The sequence below is a fragment of the Mustela nivalis genome, assembly GCF_964662115.1.
Source record: "Mustela nivalis genome assembly, chromosome: 11".
NCBI classification, from domain to species: Eukaryota; Metazoa; Chordata; class Mammalia; order Carnivora; family Mustelidae; genus Mustela; species Mustela nivalis.
This window is the reverse complement of record NC_139030.1, coordinates 13717902-13738485: the sequence shown is the minus strand read 5'-3', so window position 1 is coordinate 13738485 and position 20584 is coordinate 13717902.

Sequence of the window (20584 nt, the reverse complement as noted above, 5' to 3'; positions counted from 1 at the left end):
CCTTTATTGTCCTTCCTTTTTCCCAGATGTATTTGTTAGACTCCCAAGTTTGGACAGTGAGAAATTTTCTTACTGTTTGTAAAACACTTTACAACTTATTAACCATTGGTAAACTGCCTTACTGACAACTTGGTGAATATATTCTAATTCTCATTTGATTGTAGAGGAAACTGGAGTCTAGTGACATTAAATGTCTTGCCCTAGATTATATAATAGTTGGTTTCTTAGTGCCCATTTCTTACTAGTGAGTTTGCCCTTAACTAGAAAGTGGGTGCAGGTGTCCCTATCTTGTCCTAGGTTGGTTCTAGCCATCTCCACTAGCACTCTCAAGAGTTACCAACTCGGGGCACCTGAGTGGCTCAGTAGGTTAAAGCCTCTGCCTTCGGCTCAGGTCCTGATCCCAGGGTCCTGGGATCAAGCCCCGCGTCGGGCTCTCTGCTCTGTGGGGAGCCTGCTTCCTCCTCTCCCTCTCTGCCTGCCTCTCTGCCTACTTGTGATCTCTGTCAAATAAATAAATAAAATCTTAAAAAAAAAAAAAAAAGAGTTACCAACTCTACAAAGACCTCCTTGCAAGCTAACGTGTGCCCAGTTGCGTGTAGCTGGAGCAGTCCCCATCCTTGCTTACTTTCCAGGTAAACATCACTTTCTGACCGGACCCTCTCTGGCCAGCACACTATCTTCTCAGAGTAATTAAAGCTTGCAGACTCTCACTACCAAATTGGCATACTCAAACCAGGTTGTACAGCAGACCGAATTTAGGTACCAATGTTTTTGGCAATAGAAGTTGATTTTAGCTATGTACTTTTTTAAAAAAGATTTTATTTATTTATTTATTTATTTATTTATTTATTTATTTATTCATTTATTTATTCATTTATTAGAGAGAGAGATTGAGAGCATGAACAGGGAGAGGGGCAGAGGTACAAACAGACTCTGGGCTCTGTGGGGAGCCTGACACGGGACACAGTCCCAGGACCCCAAGGTCATAACCAGAGTTGAAGGCAGATGCTTAACCAACTGAGCCACCCAGGTGCCCCTTAGCTCTGTATTTTTAAATGGTTGGTGTGATTATTTGCTGACCAGCTTGATGGACCCAAGGAGGACTTGAACCCTGTCTCTCAATTCATTGCCACTAAACCAGGTGATGCTCGTCTCTAGCTCTGGTCTGGCTGCCTGGGAAGCCTATAGCCTGACAGAAGGGCACACTCTTATTCAAGTACAGACACTGAAACATGGTCAGCCTTGCTGCAGACAGGCTGCCTGCCCATCCCCTCCTGTCTACACACACAGTTGGGATCTACTAACTCTGTCAGAATCAAGACCCAGGGGGACAGCTCGAGGGAATGCAGACTCACCTGGCCAGTGCTCCTGCCATACTTTGGGCACTCTCTGATGCTTGTGCTGCCCTCCCTCAGCTGCCTATGAAAGGACCCCTCTCTCTAAGAACCATGGCTCTCAGGGCAATGGTGTCTCCTCAGTCCCACGGTCAGCATGGGCTATGCTCCGCCTGTAGCGGGGAGCGACTCTAACCCCCAATTGCCTACTCTGGTCAAGCTTTTCTGCTTTCTTGCTCCTTGGGTCTCAAGAAGAAGGGAGACAGCTTTCAAGCTTATGTATCACTCCATCTCTGCATGATGACCCATCTAGCTGGAGACAACGAATCCACTCTGCTGACCTCTGGAACGAGAAGAGTCGTCTCTCATGAGAAATAACAGCTCCAGTGGACCCAGATCCCTGCTAAGTTATATTCTGAGGCACACAGAAGTGTCAGATCTTGGCCCATATCAGCTTAGGAATGGAGGAGAAAGACCCGAGTGTTTAAACAACTCTGAAGCATGCTGAGCCCAGAATTAAACAAAGGCTAGGCTGTATAATTACCCAGAATTTACTCTCCCTTAGTCACCATGTCCACCTGTAAATGTGCCACATTATTCCATCAGCCCTTCCTCTTGGAGTTACCCAGACTCACCCTGAGGCATATTCTCCTCTACCCATTGCTACGTGGGGTTCCCTCTTCCTTGCTCTCATCGGCTCCCAGGGCCATGCCATGTCGATCAGGGTGAGCGGTGGGGCTGGCCTCACGCTGCAGTGAGGCCAGAGTTCATCCAAGAAAGACCCCAGGGAGGCTACACAGCCGGTGCAAGCCAAAAGGAAAATCCATTGAATTCCTCATCCGCTCCAGGCCCTGAGCTGGGAAGCAGTTCCTGAGCCTTACCAGACTAAAAAAATAATCACTTTAACACCAGTGGTTAGACTTCCTCTCTTCCATCCTACTCCTCGCTTTCCCCCATCCATCCCACCCAATTATGGCAGAATTTAAAATATAAAAGGCTGAGAGCTACGGTTTAGGCTGTAGGCATCCTAACTGCACGGATCAGAGACCTGAGGATGTGTCCGGGAGGAGGGTTCAGGTGCTCAGCGTTCAAAGGACTGGACCAATTGAAGGGGAGGAAGGCTGGGTGTGGGGCCATCCTGAGGCTTGTTCTCTTGGCCCTGACCCAATACCAGGTGAGAGCTTTAGAGATACCACAGTCTACCCTATCATTTGCAGATGAAATTTCCCTAAATAGGACTTCAATCTGCAGACTATCAGCACTCACCTCTGCTCGCTCTGTCAATAATCCATCAGTTAAGGGCTGCTAGGGATATGAATTGACAGCAGATGAGCCAGACCAGACCAGGGCCCTGTTGGCTGGCTCTTCAAGTCAATGGTTGTAGGATTATCAACCCAGCCATTGACATTTGCTTCATTCTTCCTTTCCAGTCCCTTGTGAGATGCCAGAGAAAGCTGGCATTCCAACCTAAAGGCTCAAGACACAAAAGAGTCATGTCAGCAAGAGGGCTTGAAAAGCAATTCAGATCAAGAGAAATCAGAGGCAACCCAGTGCTTTCCTCTCTCTCATTCCTGCCTTCTACTCTCTTTGTGCTGAAATTGTCGTTTGTAGAGTTTTGCTCAGAGAACCAGAAACATCAGAACCCTCTAAGCTTTTAAACCCGGAGGCTGGGGGAAGACGGGCAAGCTACTGTGGCCATGTCTTTCTTTTCCAGGTGTAAGACAGGCTTATGAGGACCACACTGCGTTTCTCCCCACCTGGGTAGTGAACACATGGCGGTGAGTGGGGAACGAAGGCTCACCAGAGCTCCGGCCTTTGGAGAACAGGGGCACTGACTTGTCCGGGGTGGGGGAGTTGCGGGCCTGCTGGCCTTTTCCTCTCGGCCCCCTTCTCTTTAGGTGTAGCTTTAGCCTGTTATCGGGCAGGGATGATTGGAACTGCATGGAGGGTCTGCAGCTGTGCCGGTGGGAGCCTGAGCAGATCACGTGCCTGAGACTGACGTTGGAACCAGGGTTCTGCGATGATGCCAACCAGGGAAGCAGCCCCATCCTAGACAGAAGGCGCAGGTACATGGAACACTTCATTTTGCATACCTGGCAGGCGGGGAAGGGAGTGAAAGGGAGGGGAGGGGCAACATGGGAACCAAGTAGATGAGGAGCTCCAGGAATGAGAGGCTGAAGACAGGAAGGGGAGAGGGTAGCAAGGGCCAGAGGCGGCTTCAGTGCCCACTTGCTGCAACTCGGGACACTGACCATAGTGTGCCTGCCATTGTGGGCATAGCATTCCTGATTCCGCTGCAGGCGAGGCTGGGGGTGGGCAAGGATGCCTCCTCTACAGACTGGCAATGATTGTTCAAGTAGTCAGTGCAGGCTGCCACCACAGATACCACAGACTGGGGGGACTTGAACAGCAGAGATCTATTCTCTCACAGCTCTGGAGGCTGAAAGTCCAAGCTCGAGGTGTCAGCGGGGTTCCGAGACCTTGCGCCTTGGCTCGTAGGCGGCTGCCTTCTGGCTGCGTCCTCTTCTGGTCCTTCCTCTATATGTATGGCCCCCCGGTGTATCTTGGCATGCCCAAATTTCTTCTTCTTATAAGGACACCTGTCAGATTGAATTAGGACCCATTGTAGCAGCCCCATTTCTGCTAATCACCTCTTTATAGGCCCTGTCTCCAAGGAAAGTCATGTTCTGAAATACTGGGGATTTAGATTTCAACATACGAATTTTGTGGCATGGGGCGTGCCATTTAACTTCAAATAATCCCCAAGAATAGCTCGGCTATGAGCTGGGAGGAATTAGGCCTCAAAGGATACTTTGCCCAAAGTAGATGCTTACCTTCAGGAAGGGGATGGCTCCAACAAGCATTTTCTTCTGGGGCAGTACCCAGCGAGGAGCTCCCTTTTCCCAAGAGGGGAGGAAAAAAAGTTTCAAAGGATTTAGGTTTCAGAGGTACACTCTAAAAAGACTACTTTTCCTAGATTCCATCTATCCTGACATTTGCGGTAGCCGCCAACAGGCGGATGGTGGTGGGAAGGCCACTGCCAGGGAAGTCTTTCCTGCTGCTCAGCGCACACCGGATCTTTCTCTATCACAGCCTTCCAGACAGTGTCAAAGATGGTACGACCAAAACGTCACCCTCTTCCTGCTACAGAACCACGTACCCAGGCCCACGGCCACTTGTCCTTGCTAGCCCTTTTATGCTGCTGTGTTCTGCAGAGAGAAGAATGTAGTTCCAGAATGAAGGGGTGGGGAGCAGATTTACACCTGACCCACAGCCTGACGCAGAGCCGGCCCGGCTGAGCTGCAGAGAAGAAATGTGTGCTGTTGTAAGATGCTGAAACTCTGCAGCCCAAACTGACTCATGCCCATGGTGTGAGTAGGAGTTGGCGCCCCTGCTCAGGTCAACCTTGGAAGGCTGACCTACTCTCCCAGGCCCTTCCTTTGGGGATCACTCCCCTTCTGCATGAACTGTTACTACAGCGGCTCTTATAGGTGGTGAGCCTTGGGATCCTCGAAGCCACAGAGACATCTTGGCTTTTCTTACTAGGATTCCCTTGGGATTACTTGTGAGAAAAGTGTTTTGTGGCTATACAAGTATGAAAACCACCAATCCGGTTTAAGCATCTTGACCCTGGGACCTAGAGGCTGCCTGTAATCATGGCCAAGGCAGAAGGCTCTGCCTCACACCCTTCCTACCTGGCCATCCTGGTTCTGCCCCCAGCAGCTACCCCAGTTCCTGATGCCTTGTATGCTCTCAGAGGGTATCTCTGTGAGCGATTCCTTAGAGAAATTAGGGACGCTGGGGACAGGCCACTTTTCTAAGTGTAAAACCAAACATGCAAATATTAAAAGATTATTTTTGGACTTCCAATTGGACTGAATTGGACTAATCATTCCCTTGGTAAATAACACTGTCGTCATCGGTGCCGGACAGACTGTCGTTTATTTGATTTTTTAATTCAGCAATATAATGATCACTGTGTTCATTCCTTTTTGCTGCTGGAGTGAATTACCACAAACTCAGTGGCTCCAAGAATAGACATTTGTTTTATCTTACAGTTCTGAAGGTCCGAATTTGAAATTTGAAATGCATCTCCCTGAGCTGAAATCGAGGTGTCGGCAGGGCTGCATTCCTGTCTGGAGGCTCTAGGAAATCATCTGTATCCTTGCCTGATCCAGTTTCCAGAGCCTGCCCACAGCCAAGGCCCGTGAGCTCTTTCATGTTCAAGGTCAGCCAAGGCCAATGAGTCTTTCTCATGTGTATGACTCTGCTGCCTCCTTCTTTCACATTTAAGGACCCTCGTGATAAACCTGGGCCTGCCTGGATCATCTAGGATCATCTCCCATCTCCTGAATGTAATGAATGGTCCTGAATGTGATCACACTGCAGAGTCCCTTTCTGCCATGTAGTGTGTGGCAAGTTCGCCCGTTCTGGGCATTAGTACATGGACATCTTTGGGAAGCTATGATCCCACCTACCAGTTATCCAACCCTTGAACTGGGCATACCCTATGTGCTCATCCCCTTTGCTGATCAGGGTACCACTAATCTGAATTATTTATCATTCCCTTGGCTTATTTTACATAGTTTTATTCTATATATGAAATTAAACTATATGTGATATATGATGTATATATGATATATGATAAAACTATACATATGAACTATGTGACAAAACTATATATACATACACATATATACGCACAAACATGTATATACACATCTACACACATGTGCTTGCTTCGGCAGCAGATATACATATGTACGTATATTTGTAAATATATGTATGCATGTATCACATATATGTAAATACATGTAGCACACATATGTATACACATATACATGTATCCACGTATATTATATGTGTATGTAGATATGTGTATCTCTACATACGTATGTAGGTATATATATATCATAATGTATTCCCTCATTATGCTTTTTTTATGCAGTTCATAGGAAGGAAATCATACTTCGTCTATCATTTTCAAACTTACTCTTATCCTTAACATTTGATTGAAGTACTCATCAATATTGTCATGTGTAGCTGTAGTTCATTCATTTTTCTTGGTATCTCACATGCGATTGTAGGACTATACATATATACTATACAAATATAAGTATATGTAGATATATATATTTATTCATAAATAAATACATTTATTCATTATTTGGGGTCTTTCTAGTTTTTTTACTATTATAAACTGGTGCTGCTATGAACATTACTACACTTTTTTTGTGTGTACATGTACAGATTTTTCTCTCGTATGTTCAGGTGAGGAACTGCTGGCTCATAAAGTATGTGAACATTCAGTTTTGGAAGGCAACTCCCAGTCCCATCTGCAGCATCTCAGAGATCCTGTCCATCCAACCTCAGTCTTCCTGTTTTTGTCAATTGTGGTCCTGATTTGTATCTCCTTCATTACTGATGAGTCTATCTCTTCATATGTTGATTGTTCACCTATATTTTTTTTAATCTGTAAAATATTTGCACTTTACCCATTCTTCTATTGGATTGCCTTTTTCTTAATATTTTATAATTCTGCACACTGTAGCCAGTAATCTTTTGTTAGGTATGCTGCAAATATCTTCTCCCATTTGCTGGTTTGTCGTTTCACCTTTTCAAGAGTTGCTTTTATGAATTGAAATGTTTTATTTGAATATGGTCAAATTTATCTATGTTTCCTTTTAAAGTTTTTGACTTCTGTGTCTTGCTTGAGAAATCTTTCTGCCATCCCCACGTCTGAAAGATATTGACACTTCTAAAACTTTTAAGTTTTGCTTTTGACATTTAAGTCCTTCAATCATCTGGAGCCAATTTTTGTGAGTGGTGTTGGGTAAGGATTCAATTTCTTTCCTGCCGTATGTATGGCCACTTTTCCTAGTTCCGTTTATTGAATAGTCCCTCCATTCCTTACTGATCTGGGCTGCCACTCCAACATATATCAAATCCCATATTTGATGGATCTGTTCCAAGGCTCTCTTTGTCCCATTGGTCAGTGAGTCTATCCTTTGCCAATACCACCCTGTTTTTGATTACCTTGGCTCTACAAGAAGTCCTGATATTTGTTATGGTGAGTGCCTCCCTGCTCTTATTCTTTTTCCTATCCTGTTGAACTTCCATTTTGTAATAACTTTGTCAAGTTCCATAAAAATTGTTGTTGGGATTTTGATTGGAATTACATTAAATTATGGATCAGCTGGGGAGATTTGACATTTTTACAGTGTTAAGTCTTTCTACTCATAAACATGGTGTCACTCTCCATTGATTTAGATCTTCTTTAATGCCATCTTGCTGGAAAGTTTGAGAATTTTCTGGGTGCAGGTCTTATACAACTCTGGGTAGGATAATTCCCAGGTGTTTCAAAAGTCTTGTTCCAAAGGTTTTTTTTTAAACTTTGTTTTCCAATTATGAGCTGATGTTGTATAGAAATGGAGTTAACTTTTGAAAATTGATGTAATATCCATCATCTTGCTAATTTTCTAAGTTATTTCTAATTGTATGCCTATAGATTCTTTTATAATGCTTTCAAATAAAGGCAGTATTTTCCTTACTTTCCAATATATCTTTATTCAACTGTTTTTGAGACATAATTTACATATAATACAATGCATATATTTTAGGTGTATAGTTTTGACAAATGAAAATACCTCTATAATCACCACTCCAATCAAAATCTAGAACATTCCTATCACCCAGAAATTTCCAAAATTTCCCAACCCATTTATATCCACTATCCCTTGCCCCACCCCTTGCCCTCCCCCCAAACAGCTGATCTGATTTCTCTCACCACATATCTTTGCCAGTTCTATGACTTCATATAAATGGAATCATGTCAAATGAGTATCTTTTGTGTTTGGCTTCTTTCACTCAGCACTGTGTCCATGAGATTACATTGTGATTCTGTGTATTTGTTGCTGGTGCATTTTAACTGCCCAGTAGTATTCCACTGAATGAGTATATCACTATTTGTCCATTCACCATCTATTGATGAACTTTCCAGTCATTTCTAATTTGGAGCAAGTATTTTATAGACATTTAGTTTCAACTCCTGTAGACTGGAGAACTACATCTGGGCCAGAGAGTACATTTGTGTTCAATTTATAAAAACAAGAAACAAACAGTTTCTATACCCATGTAACTACCACTGTAATCTAGATACGGAGCATTTTTATCTCCCCCAAAAGTGGTCACATGCCCCTTTCCAGTCAATCCCCTCAGCCCAGCTCTAAGTAATTACTAATTTGCTTTATGTTGCCATAGATTAGTTTTGCCCTTTTTTTTTTTACTTTTTTATTTTTAATTAATCTGTAAACCCAGAGTGGGTCTCAAACTCAGAACCCTGAGACCGAGAGGCCTGTGTCCTACCAATTGAGACTCTAGGTTTTTTGTTTTTTGTTTTTTGGGTTTTTTAAAAGATTTTATTTATTTATTTGACAGAGAGAGAGATCACAAGTAGGCAGAGAGACAGGCAGGGGGTAGTGGGGGGGGGGGGAGGACAGGCTCCTTGCTGAGCAGAGAACCTGATGCAGGACTCGATCACAGGATTCTGGGATCATGACCTGAGCTGAAGGCAGAGGCTTAACACACTGAGCCACCCAGGCACCCTGAGCCTCTAGTTTTGCCTTCATTTGTTTTTTCACTCTTAGTCATTTTGGTGAATGTGAAATCCTGTGTAATTATAGCTTTAATTTGCATTTCCCTGATGACTAATGATTTGACCATCCGTACTTGTTGGACATCTTATTGGACTTACTTATTAGACATCTATATATTTTTTTGGAGGTGTCTATTCCAATACTTTGCCCATTTAAAACAAATCAGAATGTTTGTTTTCTTTTCAAAATTGTTTTGGATAAAATAATACAAACTTAATGAGACATGTCTTTTGAAAACTAGGAAGTGAGGAAAATGTGTTATGTTTGAACTGTTAGCTTGGGACTAGTAGCTCAAACTCACAAATGTGTAAAAACCAATGACCAGTATTTAAAGCAAACATCAGGTGTACGGCTACCTAAATCTGTAAACAATGCAATAATTGTACTTCTGTGTTAGTTTGCTATCTAGGGGATTGACTTTATACATTAAAATACTGGGCCACTTGGAATAAGTTAAAATGATTTAATAAAAATACATTCTCAAGACTAAAAAAAACCTTTTTTGGCTATTCTAGATCCTTTGTAGTTTTATATAAGTTTTAGAATCAGCTTATCAATTTCTTATCAATTTCTTAAAAAAAAAAGGCCTAGGGCAATTTTGATTTGGATTGTGAATCATAGATCAATTCAGGGAGAATTAGAGCATTAAGGATATTGAGTCTTCCAATCCATGAATTTACGATATTCTCCTTTGATTTTTCCCATCAATATTTTATAGATTGTACTCTAGAAGTCTTACATACTTTTATAAGTTATATTTCTAAATATATTTTGTATATTTATTTCTAAGTGTGTGCTATTACAAATGATAATGTTTTAAAAATTTTATTTTCTTAATGTTTGTTGTTAGTAAATAGAAATGGTCTTGGTTTTTGAGTATTGACTTTATACCACACAACCTTGCTAAATTAATTTGTTAATTCCAGATTTTTTATTGATTCCTTAGGATTTTCCATGTTATTAACCATATCTTCAAATAAACACAGTTTTACACTTTTCTTCACCCTCTTAATGTCTTTCAAATCCTACAATATGCTAGTTCTCTGTCTTGCAACAGCATTGACTAGAATTAAAAGTGGGTTGCCTTGTGTTCTTCCTGATTTTAAAGGGGATATTTCTAGTGTCTCCCCATGGAGGATGGTGTTTGCTGTAGGTCTGTCCTTTTGTAGATATTCTTTAGGTTTTGGTGGTTTAATTCTATTCCTAATTTACAAAGAGCTTTATAAGTAACAGAAATTAATATTTTCAATGCTTTTCTGGGTCAGGAGATTTTTTTTCCCTTTAGTCTTTCAATAAAATGAATGATATTAGAGATTTTTAAATATTAAACCAACTTTACATTTAAGTAATAATGGAATTTGATCATATAGTATCCTTCTTATACAGTATTTTATTTTTGGTTTATTAATAGTTCTATAAAAACATATTTGCATCTCTATTTTGACTAAAATGATCTTGTCATCTTTCTTTCTCCTGCTATCCTTCACTTCCTTTTATATCAAGACTATAGTGGCCACATAGAATGAATAGGGAAGTCATCTGGGAGAACTTGTAAAAGATTGGAATGACGTATTTCTTGGGATTTATGTGATAAATAGTGGTTAAAACCCTTCAGTGTTTTATGTGTGGGAAACTGATTAACCACTGCTTCTATATCTGTATGTACTATCAGACTATTAAGACATTCTGCATGAATCAGGTTTGGAAAACTTTATTTTCCTAGAAATATGTCCAGTCCTTCAATTTTTTCATTTTGAAATTTTTTATATTGGCATAAATTAGTTGATAGTATTCTCATATATTTTAATAGTGCTTAGACTCTATGTTCTTTTTCAAAGATTTTATTTATTTATTTGAGAGAGAGAGAGAGAGAGAGAGAGATAAACCTTTCATGCACATGAGTGGGGGCAGGGGTAGAGGGGGAGGAAGAGGGAGAGGAATCTCAAGTAGACTCTACGCCCAGCACAGAGCCTGATGTGGGGCTCAATCTCACAACCCTGAGACCATGACCTGAGCCAAAACTGAGAGTCACATGCTTAACCAACTGAGTCACTCAGGTACCCATAAACTCTATGTTTCAATCCCTTATTTCTGAAGGTGCTATTAAGAGAGGAAAATATTGTCTCTTTTAGGAACTACTAGGATGTTTCTGAATGAGAAATGTTCAAAAACTGAACGGACAAAATTAGATCTTGTGCAAAACAGGATCTTGGAATGGATGAATCGTAGAACTCACCAGGGAAAAGAAATAGGAGGCCTGTGTAGTGTGTTTGTGTGTACACATATGTACACATGTATATGATACTGGTGGGATTTGAATCCAGACAGTCTGAATTTAGAGTCAGAATACTTAACTATCACATTAATGGTTATACTAAGATGGTAGAGAAGAAGAAAAAAGGATATATAGGACATACTTCTCGTGTATGTGTATGTGTGTGTGTGTGTGTGTGTGTGTGTGTGTGTGAAGATTCTATGTGGAAGTTTCCTCATCTCTTTTAAAATATATGCCAATGCTATGTTGAACAACAGTGGTGAGAGCGGTCACCCCTGTCATGTTCCTGACCTCAGGGGAATAGCTCTCAGTTTTTCCCAGTTGAAGATGATATTTGCTGTGGGTCTTTTGTATATAGCAAAGATGTGGAAAAAGGGGAACCCTCTTATAGTTGGTGGGAATGCAAACTGGTGTAGCACTCTGGAAAACAGTATGGAGGCTCCTCAGAAAGTTGAAAATAGAGGTTATCCTATGATCCAGCAATTGCACTACTGGGTATTTATCCAAAGGATACAAAAATAGTGATTCAAAGGAGCAGCTTCAGTCCAGTGTTTATAAGCAACAATGTCCATAATAGCCAAAATATGGAAAGAGCCCCTGTCCATTGACAGATAGATACAGAAGAGGTGGTGTATATATATACATACACATATTTATGTATGTGTGTATGTATACACACACACACACACACACACACACACACACACACACACACACACGGGAATATTACTCAGCCATCAAAAAGAATGAAATCTTGCCCTTTACAATGACATGGATGGAACTAGAGGGTATTACGCTAAGTAAAATTAGTCATCACAGAAAAATACCATATGATTTCACTCATTTGTGGGATTTAAGAAACAAAACAGATGTACATAGGGGAAGGGAAGGAAAAATAAAAGAAGATAGAAACAGAGAGGGAGGCAAACTCTAGGCAAACCTAGAGACTCTTAACTCTAGGAAACAAACTGGTTGTTGCTGGAGGGGGGATTGGAGGATGGGGTGACTGGGTGATGAACATTAAGGAGGGCATGTGATGGAATGAGCACCGGGTGTTATATGCAAAGGATGAATCACTAAATTCTACCCTTGAGACTAATAATATAGTAATGTTAACTAAGTTGAATTTAAATTAAAAAATTAAAAAAATACATACCCCAGACTTTTCAGTAAAAGGAATTTAGCTTGGATCTAAAGGGGCAGACCAGTCCCAACTGGTGTTGAATATATGGGGGGATACATTTTGGCTCAACATTACACCTGGAGCTGCCCAAGGAGAGCATGGGTTATCTCATAGGTAATAAGTTTATTTTCCCTGGAATTATTTAACCAATACTTGAAAACTGGTTGTCATTGTTGCTTATTCAGTCTCAAAACATTTACTGAGGATCCACTATGTGCCTGGCATCCTGCTAGGCATAGGGAATATAAAGATTCACAGGAGATGGCTCCAGTTCTAGTATAGCTAGGGAACTCCCAAGCAGTCAGAGCCATAAGATCTAGAAATGATGTGGTCCCAGCTCGCAATGAATTTACAGTTTAGTTCATAGGACCTGGTTAAGTATATACAAATCTGTGATATAACTATGTACTTTTTCGTGTCATATCCCTATACACACATGCATATATCTGCTTAGGTCAGGAAGTGTCAGAATCTGGTTTCATCTGAGAGTCAGAAAACAATTTATTAGCAAGCACATTGAGTAGAAACTCAAGCGACCTGGGCTGCAGCTTTGGTTGTGCTACTACTTAGCCCTGTGACCCTGAGCAGGGAACACGCCCTCTCCATGTTTCTGCTTTTCTATCTATAAAAGGAGACCACTGGAAAAACTTTGACATGTATTTCTTAGTAGTATTTTTATCTTGGCTATAGAGCTCTTTGTCAAGTGTACTTTTATGAAAGAAGGCTAGCCTACAAAAATGTAAATATGTAGCAAGTACCTGTAGAGTGCTGGAGCATTGTGTGGGGGTGTGAACCTCAGCCCCTGGGGACCCCCCTTTTCACTCATTCATAGCCACCTCACCCGAGGTGCTCCGAAGGACACTTACTAATAGAACCTGTAGGCTTCCTCAAAACCTAGTTGAAAACCAGCAAACCGGATCTGGTTATAAGACTTGAGTAAGCTCAAGTAAGCTCTGATATTTTAATTCTAAGAGTCTCTTCTTTTGTTTTGTCTAGTCCAAGAAGCCTTCCTAGAAGGGGAGTGTTTTGAGTGGAATTCCGACAGATGAAATAAACCCAGGACATCTGTCAACCAAAAAAAGTAAGACAGCCATGCTAGCCATGAGCTCTAGAGTGTTTTTTGTCTGCTCTGGAAGACACAGGTGGAAGTCTGTGTGCTTGGGCACGAGAGTCTGCATCTCCACCTCTTCTGGTTAGTAATGATGTGACTTTATGTGCGTAAACTTCACCTCCCTGAGCCTCAGTTTCCTTTTCTGTAAAATAGAGCCATTGATACCATGATGGATTGCTGTGAGTATGGGGAGAGTGGGGCATAGATTGCTTATCCTACCTCCCAGTGCAGTTCCGGTGAACCAGGGATTCAGAATGCCGCCGCTGATCCTATCTATCATTTTCTCCTGAAGACTCCCATGATGGCCTCCTTCCACCCCTCGCTCTGACATTTCACAATTACAGAATCTCTTCTGGCATTTCCGCAGCCTTTGAAATTTCTGCAGTAGCTGTAGTCTGCCCTTCGCCTGTGCCATATTTGATAAACACACATACTTGCTCCATGTGCCTTCTGCCTTAAAGTATAAACACTTCTATATTATTCATCAAAAGTATCATCTCGCAAGATCAGCCATAAAAAGTTCTTCACATTCATTCACACAAACAGGTTTTTGAACCCTTTCCAGAAATAGAAATTGCAGAAGCAGAGGCAAAGGCGTGTTATTGTTTGTAGGCCTTTAAATATTGCCTCACAAAACCACTTTTCATCTTGTTCTCGAAGGGATTAACTTCTGAGCAGTGGGGATTAACTGATGTCAGGTTAGAAAAGCAGTCAACACCAGGGTCGACCAGCCTGACAAGATTAGTCCCTAAATAAAGAATTTACAATCTGTTTTAAGACTGTAACTTCCTCCAAAAGCTTTCACTACCTTGTGAATGGAAGCAAGTTCCCTAGGCTGGAGGTCCATATGGCTCACAGGCAGGCCTTGAAGTGAGGAGGGGAAGGCAGTGGGATGGATGGACCTTTCCCTCTATGGCTGTGGTAAGGAGGGGGCCACATTTGGGCCCCACATCTGTGGGGGGATGAGGAAGTGATGAGCCCCCTCTAGGAAGAAGCCCAAACAAGATGGAGAAAGTCACCATCCGCAGGAGTGACTCCACAAATGGTCACAGATGGGCAGGATGAGCTCCCTCATGATGAAACTGTGGCTAGAGTTGTCCATGATCAAGTACTATGAACAGGATGGCTTAGAACAAAAAGAACTTTGTCCCTCTGTCCCTCCATCCTGTCTCTTACCCACACTTGCTGTCCTCCAACTTCAAACTCCTCTCCTGGATACTCAACTTCAGAAACCACCTATCCATAGTGCAATGTCTTCTCCGAAGCCACTGCTATGGGCCATTCTGGGGTGGTGGCCTGCCCTCGGTCAGAGGGCTCCCTTTGAGTCCCCTGACTCTTGTCCCTATGTATCTAGTACAAAGTTGGACTTAGCATGGCTGGACATGGGACTCAGAGGATAGGCCCTGAGCTCAAATCCCAGCTCAACCTTGAGTCAACTGATTTTTAAAACCTCAGTTGTCTCGAGGGTGCCTGGGTGGCTCAGTGGGTTAAGCCTCTGCCTTCAGCTCAGGTCATGATCTCAGGGTCCTGGGATCGAGTTCCACATCAGGCTCTATGGGAGCCTGCTTCGCCCTCTCTCTGCCTGCCTCTCTGCCTACTTGTGATCTTTATCTCTGTCAAATAAATAAATAAAATCTTAAAAAAAAAAAAAAAAAAGGAACATCCAAGTGCTCTGAAAAAGGCATTGGGGAGGTTTTCTTTACAAAAACAAACAAACAAAAACCTCAGTTGTCTCATGTGTAGAATGAGGATGCTAGTAGTAACAACTTTGTAAAATTGTGGAAGACTTCAGTGAGATAATGCATGCCACCCACACAGTAAATGTTCTATTAAGAGAAGAGGAGCTGGGCAATTATCACACCTGGGCACATAGTAGATATGAGAGGGATGTGCGCCAATATATGTATGAATAAAAGGCCCTGTTGTGGGTTGAATTGTGTCCCCTCAATAGAAGATATGTCGAAGTCACAACTCCTACTACCTCAGGGTGTGGCCTTTTTGGGAAATGGGATCATTGTAAATGTAATTTGGTTAAGATGGGGTTATACTGGGGTAGGGTGGGCCCCTGATACAATGACTGATACCTTTATAAAGAGAATGAAGAGACAGAGACGCAGGAAGACAGGCAGAGATTGGAGTTATGCAGTCATAAGCCAAGGCAGGTGGGAGATTGCCAGCAAACTACCAGAAGACAGAAAGAGCCCAGGAAGGACTCTTTGCTGGAGCTTTCTGGAGGAGTGTGGCTCTGCTGACATCTTGATTTGGGACGTGTAGCTTCCATAATGGTATGGTACGACAATAAGTTCTTTTTGTTCTAAGCCATCCTGTTCATAGTACTTGATCATGGACAACTCTAGGAAGTTAATGAGCCTCCCACCAAGCCACCCACAGAACGCTTCTTGCCAGTGCGTGCTCCTGTATTTGTTCATCCCGTTCATCTCCGTCTTCTTTGCCTGGCTCCCCTGCAAGGTCCAGGGCCGGTCTTCCCTGCACCAAAAAAGGCCCATGGTAGGAGCGACAAGACATGGCTGATTAATTGGTCTGAATCCAGAATGAACATTCACAGAAATCTCCATGTGGCTGCCCCAGGTATGTGTCAGAAGTACGGGAGAGGCTGGTGGGTGAGATGTTTTATGAGAGCTGCCCTCTCTTCATCCCCTAAGTCCCGTGGGCAGGTGCTGGCCCAGAGGCTCTGTCAACATCTGCTTCCTTGACTCCCTCTTCCGACTTGCTTGTGTAGTCACTCCTTCACCCAGCCAATCCATAATCGGAATGAAAGACGATGATCCCTGAATATTGACTGACCGTCGGGCATATATTTCATCACCTAAGCAGATGGTAGCATCGCCATTACAGTGGAGAGAGAAGGGGCCGTGGTGCATGATCTAGAGGCCAGTCATGCAGGCTGCACACACGTTGGTACAGAAACATGTAAGGGGGAAACAGAAGAAACAAAGTGCTACCAGGAGGCAGAGAAAAGATTACCAGTTTTAGAGCTCATAAGCCCCAACAGAGGAGCAGAGGCCATGCTTTCCCACCAGCAAGGGGGGAGGGGTTAGGCAGTCCAAGTCAGGCCAGAGAACACAAGGAAACTTCCCCGAAACAAAGAGAGTTTCGGCAGCTGCTTGGGAATATTCCTTATAGTCTCTGTCTCGAGTTAGACCAACCCCAGTTGGCTCCAGTTATAGTCATTAACACGGGAAGTGAGTGAGGGAGAAGCCCCCCACATCTATTAGGAGAAACAGAGAGAAATAAAGCCAGAGTCCCCTTAAACAGAATGTAACCTTCATGACCAGTACAAGGAACATATATCCACATTTAAAGACATAACATGGAGACATGCATGAAGACATACATTGTTGGCCTCCATTCGGAGTCAAAGAAAACACCAAGGACAATAAGCAAGACACACAAATGTAGCATACCCCCCTAATGTAGCATACCAACAGTGAGGGAGAATTTATTTCTTTTTCTTCTCTTTGCATGTATATTTTCCTTCTGAACACAAATAACAATCCAGTTGCCCCATAATTAGATTGGATTATGGAATAATTACAACCTTGTTTGCTCTCGGCAGATTACATGGTAATTATACTTGGCATTACCATGAAGAACCAAGAAATTCCAACGATGTCATTACATGGTTATTTGTACAGTACAATGCAGCAGTGTAATTATACATGCAACATTTGTTCCCCAATAGGAGAATGATTAAAACAATGCTAATGCTTCAAAGTGTTGATTAGACGCCAACACGATATGACATTTACAATGGGAAGGGGGTGTCTTTAATTTTTCTTTTTTTTAACATAGCAATATCTACCTTTCCCTTGGCTCTCCTGCGATTACCTTTGTAGGCTGTGCAGTGGTCAGGAAGGTTTCTGTGACCATATAGTCTGCTCTCCTGGTCATTCCTGCTCAGAGGAGCTAGGAAAGCTCGGTCCACATTAAAAACCCCAGGTAGCTGGCCAGGTATCCTGCAGCAGGAGAACTACTTAATTGTTTCACACTGCTTTCTGAGGTTATCTCTCGGAAAGCCTTTATGGTGGAGAAGGCATGGGCCATGGAGCACTGAGAGGGCATGTGTAGTTGGCCTGCCTTGCATGTGCAAGGTACTCAAGGCCCAGAACCCGCCTGAATGCCGGCAGGATCTGGCTGTGGCAGGTGATCATTACATAGCGCCCGTGTGTGCCAGCGGCTTTCTTCCTGGTCCTTCATTCATTCTTTCAGGCTGTCTTCTGAGGCTCCCAACACATGTTCTTAGTGGTGAAATATACAGCTATGATAGCCACGAGAGCCTGACTGTGGTCAAAAAACATCTCATGCCCCTCTGGTCTCTTTTTCCTGGCTCTGAAGGAGGGAAGGAGAGCAAGAAGGCTGGAAGTCAGATGTCCACCTTCCAGCAAATGGGTGGGTGGTCTACGTCCTTCTCCATCTTTCAGAATTGCCATGGAAATCAGTGTGTGTATGTGTGTCTCTGTGTGTGTGAACTGCATACTCATGCACAGAAAGACTTATTCTTTAGGCTGATGCGGGCTGTCCCTGGTTCTAGGAGGGAAGTAGAGGTGAGCAGAAGATTGAGGAGGGGTTGTGGAAAGGACTCTGGGAAATGGAAATAGTAGTGTGAGCCGTTTATAGGCCACATGGTGTTTTTGCAACCTAGTGATCTCTGCAAGCTCTCTGGAAGCCTGTCAAAATCCCAGTCCTGGCAGATGCAGATTTCACAACAAAAATCTGGGAAACCAGAGAAGCTGGGTCACTTAGGAGTATAGAAGTTAGAATGAGGACGTTGGCCTTCCCCAAAGGAATTGGGTATGAAGGGAGATTGCCCAAAGAGACAAAGTGTCAGGACAACAAGCTTTATGGTGCTAGAGAGGACAAAGGTCCCATTTGACTCAAGCATACTCTGCTATAGGAAATAAAAAATCATGGTAAAAAGAGAATAAACATTTCTCCAGTCTACAAATACTTTTGTAAATTTTCTTTCTGGACAGCAATGAAAAAAAAAATATACACACACACACACACACACACACACACACACACTCTCACATTCCTATGTATGTATATTTATATTCCATTATATATGTATTCCACTATATATAAATCATATCTATAATGTACATTTATGTAATATATAACTTATAAATTAACATGCTTCTAGCCCTGTTTCACAATTAGATAGCACGGAGGTTGTGAAGGTCGGCCTGTTGGATGCACAGATGTACAGATGATCTCCGGGGCTGGGAATGGCTGAGTATAAACTTCACGTGAAAAATCTCAGTCTTTGTGTTTCACAGGGGAAACTTCTGGGCTTCTGGTCGGGCCTGAGCTGGGTGGCTTGGTCAATGGTATAGAGTCCCACCAGACTGGGGGAGGGCAGGGGAAGGAATAGCAGGCAGGAAGGAGGGCCAGTTTTTAGAGCCCACCCAGCACCTGGTGGAGGGCGGTGGGCCGGTGTCTGCTCAGTCAGCAGCACCAAACAGGACCTCTCGGGGAAGAACACATCTTCTAGTCCTGCAGGTCCTGGGTGACTCCTGTGCTATTCTCTAAACCTTACTTTGTTCTCAGTTCTTCTGTGGGAGAGGCAGTGCCGCTGGGGCAAAGTGACTACAGGGTCCCTGAAACCTGACAGAGCTGAGTTCCGGTCCAAGCTCTGTCACTTGGTGGAGTGATCTTGTGGAAGTTACTTGGTCTCTCTGAGACTTGGCTGTTCTCCCCCATAAAACAGAGCAACACATACTCACTTCACAAGACTAAGCGGAGTAACTTAGGTAGAGTGCTTACCCCAGCTTCTGGAACACTCCAGTCAATGCTCATGAAATGGCAACTCGGGTTATTTCATGTACGGATTTCCAGTGGGGGTAAGCTAGGTTCAGATGGATTCGGGGGAAGGTCCTAGAGCCCAGAAGCTGCAGACATCTGGAAGAGGGGCTGCCGTGGCTGCTGGAGGTACCCTTGTATGACCAGGTCCTGAGCCCGGTTGCAAGGCCTCACTTCGAGCTGAATGAATGCCTCAGCCAGTGGCCTCATATTTTTCATCTTCTTCAGTCTATGAATAAAATCCCAAACACTAAAAAAGTCTAATGGACACCAGAATGAGGATCTGGACACCAGCCTGAGTCTGTAACAAGAAGCTGTTGGCTCTAGAGCAAGTTTCTTGGAGGTTCTGGCCTCAGTTTCTCCAACTGTAAAATGAGGGGTTTAAATTGGACAGTTTCTTAGGTCCCTTCCAGCTGTAAAAATTTATGAGCCTTAGAAGGATTCCCCCTCCCCTTCCAGGAAATGTGCCCACACTGTATATTTGAGATGAGGTTAGTTTTACTGAGTCAAGCTTCATTCTACACATACATATGCATACTATAAATACACACATAAGCGTATGTATACACAGGCACTGAAAGAGGAAATTGTCCCTACAGCTCAGTGCTTTCAATTGAGCCATCAAGTCACTCAGGTATTTATGATGGAGAGAAAAATATGTGCACTGTTTTCCCTCTCTGGAGGACCATGTCAGGGGCTCTGCCGGGGTGTGAGACTCATGTTGGGAGAAAGAAATGAGATTTTGAGATGGTGATGGCTGTATGGAAAATGATATAAATTATCTCCCCTCTGGTCCTATATTTCCATGTACCAACAGAGCTTGTCTTCTCAGAATCATTGATGGATGCCACTAAAAGTTGTCCCCCTTCTCACAAGTCCTCCATCGGTTCTCCAACTCGACTGGCATTTGACCCCTTCTGGGCCTGCGTCCCCTGCCTACTGTTTTGTGGGCCTGTCAGCGTCTTTCTTGGTCATTCATGCCATCAGTGCTGATTGGGCCCCCACAATGAACTGTTTCTTGTGTCTAGAAGTGTGTTTTCCCCTCCATACTCAAGCAGGGCTGTAGAAGTTGCAGTAAAGTTGCGCCCCAAAGTCTCACTGTTTGGATATAATAAAAGTTTATTCTTGTATTATGTACTATCAGTTCAATGTGTAGCAGGCAGCCTTCAACAGAGGCGTTCAGGGACGCACACTCCTTCCACC